This window comes from Triticum dicoccoides, chromosome 6A (genome assembly GCF_002162155.2).
Source record: "Triticum dicoccoides isolate Atlit2015 ecotype Zavitan chromosome 6A, WEW_v2.0, whole genome shotgun sequence".
NCBI classification, from domain to species: domain Eukaryota; kingdom Viridiplantae; phylum Streptophyta; class Magnoliopsida; order Poales; family Poaceae; genus Triticum; species Triticum dicoccoides.
In genome coordinates, this window is record NC_041390.1 from 427,255,997 (window position 1) to 427,261,228 (window position 5,232).

Sequence of the window (5,232 nt, forward strand, 5' to 3'; positions counted from 1 at the left end):
CGCCGTCGCCGGCGGTTTTCTTTAGAAAACCGCCCGTTTTTTTAAAAGTCGCGGTTTATTTTTTTAGAATGGTTTTTTTCGGTTTATTCTATTTAGCGAGCGTTCGCTCGTTCGTTCATTTTAAGAACGTGTTCGTCATTTAGATCCAGTTAACGAACGTTCGTTCGTTAAACTGTTCGTCGTGTTTCTTTTTCTCGGATTAAATCCGCGATTTTTCTGATCGCGATTTCTGATCCGATTTTCGCTTTAGTATAACTTCTCGCTCGTTTATTGGAATTAGGCGATTCAAGCGCCTGGAGTTTCGTCTCGAAACCCTCTTTCTGTTTAACCAACTCAAACAAGTTTTTGCCACTTTAAAAATTGCCCTAGATCCAGAATAGTAATCGAAGCCTGTTTCTTTTGTCGTTTGTCCTTCGTTGCTTCGTTCGATTTGATTCTTTTTGCCAACCGGAGTTCTTAAGTTGAACTTTCTGGTTAGATCTCTTATTTGAGTTTTACCTGTGCATTAATTGAGTACTTATTGTATGCTTGTTTGTTTGCGATAGAGTACCCGGAGTGCGCCGCTTGTTACTTCGAATCACTAGGTTTCCCGGATCATCAGCAAGGCAAGTAACACTTTGATCATACCTTCTACTACCCAGTTTTTTTGCATTAGATCAATCCTTACACATTGCATGATTAGGATCTAATTAAATTGTGGGTTTGGGAAGTAGTTGAGGTAGTACCTATTACCTGTTTATTATCAAACCTTTGGGAGTTACTTCTACGTTTGCTTATTATTGCTATGCTATGTTAGTAGACGTGGATTGGGTGAGTGATATCCATGACAGATGTGAGATTTTTAAATCAATGGTTTATCTAAGGTGGCAACTTAAATACACATCTGGGTGGATTGAGGTACCTGGGTATTCCAGGATTGCCTGTTTTCTTTTAGACCGCCACCCAGGCTCAAATGGATCATGAGATTATTCATACTAGAAACTTCCGTGTGCAGCCACAAGCTATTATGGGCTCTAGCAAAGTTGACTAAGTCATGCGAACTCTTACAGTGGTAGACTAGCAGATGTAGGGGATGTAGGTGGTACGGTCTACCCATCGTAAGGTGCCAGCGCTTCTGAAAGACTATGTCTCGGTCATCCGTTTCTCAAACACCATGTAGTGCGAGAAACCTAATGGAGGCGATCGAGTCTTGTGGGGAAAAGTGCGCAAACCTCTGCAGAGTGTATAAACTAGTCACGGTTAGCCGTGTCCCCGGTTATGGACATCTTGAGTATCTAGTACCTGGATTATCATGTGAATCTCAGCATGTTACTATAAAATTTAATTTGATGGGTTTGTTTAATGATGTTACTTAATTGGGATTGAGGATGCTGTCAACCATTCTCAATGTTCAACAACCACCATAATAGTTAAATAAATTTATTCCTTTGCAGTAGGGAAAAATTGGCTTTACGCAAAACTGTAACCATAGAGCTTTCCACCAGCCAAATATGCATATAGTATAGCTGTTTCATTCCATTACTCTCTATGTGTTACATTGCCAGCATATTCCATGTGCTGACCCGTTTTCGGGCTGCAACGTTAATGTTGCAGACTTTTCAGATGATGATTAAGGAGTTAGAGGTCGTGGTTCTATACTCAGTGATGCCGTTGGAGTTGATGGACTCACTTATCTTCCAAGCCTTCCGCTGTTATCGTTATTAGATGGCCTTAAGCCATTTTTATTGTAATAAGTTCTCTATTGAGACACTCGATGTAATAAGTGTGTGATTGCTACTCTGTTACTAATCCTTCAAGTAATGTGTGGTGTCAGCATTACTGATCCAGGGATGACACCGGAGCACAGAGATTGGACCTTTTGAGGTCTGGTCGCTACATTGACTTTAAAAAAATGTTGGAACTGCATTATCGAACGGAGGGAGTAGCTCTTTCTCTCTCTCTCTCTCTCTGCTATCTCTCACGGGCCTCCCCTCTCACGCAAACACTCTATACCGACGGATTATACGCTCACTGTGTCAGAGTATAGCTTCGTATATTGTTTAGTTGACCGGTCAACCAATCCAGATGCTGCTTTGTTAGCTCGTGTTTTGTATCTTCGTGTGCTGGCCCATGTGGCAGTGGGTGAAAATAAGTAAACTAGAGGCCCATCTGACATGCAGTGAAGTAAACAAAGTTGAAACCACTCGGGGTAGCACCCCGCACACTAGTAAATTGAGGGCGCTTTGACGACACACTTCTTCCGCGTGGAAGACGCACTCACGCACAATTCACCACTGCGCGGTGGCATGCACAGAAGGACGCACTCGCGCACACCCAGCACACAACACACACTAGCACAAGTGTACACTGGCGTCGCCGCCGGTTGAGATGGACGGCGAGGCAGCCAACAAGCGGAGGCGGCTCGAGCCAAAACCGCATCCGGCGAGCCTGGACTTCATCAGCAGCCTCCTCGATGACATGCTGCTCATCATCATCGGCCTCCTCCCCACCGAATCTGTCGTGCGGATGGTGCCCCCTCTGGCGCCGCGTCCCCCTCAACCTCACCGTCGACAGCTGCCTCTGCGACGGGGATTGCAAACACATGGCCGCAGTCTCCAAGATCCTTTCATCGCACCCTGGGCCAGCCAGACGCCTTGACATCCGCATGTTCAGTAACAACTGCAAGGTCCAACCCAATTTCGACGAGTGGTTCTTATCCCCTTCCCTAGATTAGCTTGAGGAGCTCAGCTTTGAAGATGGACGATGTCTCTCTCTGCCGCCGTCCGTGCTCCGCCTCGCGCCAACGCTGCGCCGCGCCAGCTTCAGCTCCTGCTATCTTCCCCAGATTAATGTCGCACCCGCCCTTCTTCTCCCTCAACTCAAGCAGCTCGACCTCTTTGACGTTGTCATCTTGAAGAAGGCTATGGAGCACCTGCTCCGTAGCTGTACTACGCTCGAGTAACTTCGTCTTGAGCAGATGCACGGGTTCATTAGCCTCCACATCGCCTTGACGAATCTCCGATGGATTTATGTGTCTTGCTGGCCCCGTAACAAGACATCAATTGGAAAGAGATCACTCGAGCTGTTCCACGTTATGGTCATTGAGAATGCGCCTTTCCTTGAGAGATTGCTTGTATCAGTTCTAGAAGGTCCAACAAAAATCAGGGTCAATGACGCACCGAAATTGACAGCGTTGGTGCACTCATGTGCCAACTTCTCCGAACTCTTTATTGGATCCCATATCGTTCAGGTACAACACTCATCTTCTTCTCCATCTTCTTGAAATTCACATTTTTAAATTTCTTCTTGATGTATTTACGACCGTCTTCCAGAAAATGATTCCCACAAGCTTGACCCAGTCTATGCGCATAGTGAAGATCTTGGCAATAAAATCTACCGGCCCCAATCTGGATCAAGTTGTTGGATTCCTTACATGCTTTCCGTGCATGGAGAAGCTACTCATCAAGGTGAAACTTCTTTCCTATTAGTAAACGGTAATCACAACGTAGCTCAAATTTTTCGTAATTTTACCAAATTACGATGACAAGTGTAGTGTTCAAAACTGCATCTAGGCACTGCGCCGAAAGAAATGTTTTCAGTATTTTTTCTCACGTGATCACCTGCATCGTTTTTTGTTGTACTACTATAGTAGCCTAGGCTAGTCATAGTGGAAAGTAACTTAGACTACTCCAGTAACTCTATGGTTACCCTAAGAGCAAGTACTACCTCCATCCTGGTTTAGTCTTCCTATTTTGTAGTATCAAAATTTGACCATAGATTTAACTAACAAAATGTTAATGCATGTCACTAAGAACTATATCGTTGGATTCGTATTTGAACATAATTTCAAATGGTGTAATTTTTAGTGACATGCATTGGCATTTTCTTACATAAATATATGGTCAAAATTTCATACTAAATAAGAGGTAGTACAAAAGTGGGCTATAAAGGCCCTCCACTATGTAGGCCAAAACACGTGCCAAATCCACTTGTGATGCATTTGGCATCGATGCCCCTCCATTGCTCACCTGGTGCCCCAATCTGGATCACCTACTTTGCTCCGGTGCCAAATTAACTCACGCAATGAAAAAACACTTGCGTGGGAGAGAGAGAGAGAGAGAGTACCACAACAATAAAAAAACACTTGTTTGGGAGAGTGAGAGGCTGGTCTAGTTGGTTTGATTGATTTGTTTATTCATGTGGGTCTGTGTGCACAGCGGTGCCAACTCTCTCACATCGCGAGAGCGGTGCCAAAATCTTTTGATTTGACATCAATGCGTATTATGGCATCGGCCACGTAGTGGAAGGCAACAAATGCCCAAGCTCTTCACGTACTCCTAGGTAAATGAGAGGAAAGAAAAAGAGAGAGATAGTGAAAAAATATCACTAGCCAGTCAACCCTATCATATGAGCGAATGATATTGGTACCTCTTGATAACACGACAATCTTATACAGCCAGTTGCTCTAATATGTTCTCTTCTTTTGCAGATAAAAAAAAGACCCGAAAGTGAAAAATGTGCTGCACTATAACAATCTCATCGAATGCCTTGATCTCCATCTTACAACAATTGATTTGATCGACTACCGAGGCAACATATCTGAGATTAAATTGGCCAGGTTCTTTATTCTGTAGGCAAGTGTGCTCAAGGTAATGAGGTTTGGCGTTCTCTAGCGCAACAATGAATGGCGTGCTGATCACCGCAAGCGTCTAAGCATAAATGACAAAGTCTCCGCAGAAGTTGAATTTTTTTTTTGAAACATTAAGTGGCCAGAGACTCGAAAACTTATTTGCTGTTAGTATAACGCCAGCAGTCAAGTCAAGCAATGCTACTACTAAAGTGATGCCACATTTAACTAATGCTGCACTCAGTCTAATGCCACCGATAAATTTAAGCAATGCCATTTAATATCACTGGATTATTTCAGGGTTAGCTATTGATTGTGGATGTATTAATGATTTTTAAGCTAAGGCATTCTAATGCCGTTGCACAGCCAGTATACCAACAATGAAACTTGTTACTACCTTCAGATTTTTGCACTGTTAATGCTTATAGATTATATACCTCACTTTCATGAGATAAGTTAATTTTTTGTACAGTGTCACCAAAATGCCAAGGCGCTGTTGTCATTTTATTTTGGTTAAACTGCACAAAAAAATATGAAGACAAGAGGAAAGGTCAAGAGTCGGCACCTCCTCCTCCGGCTGTTCTCTTGATTCGTTCGATCAAGTTTTTATGTTTGATCGATTATCA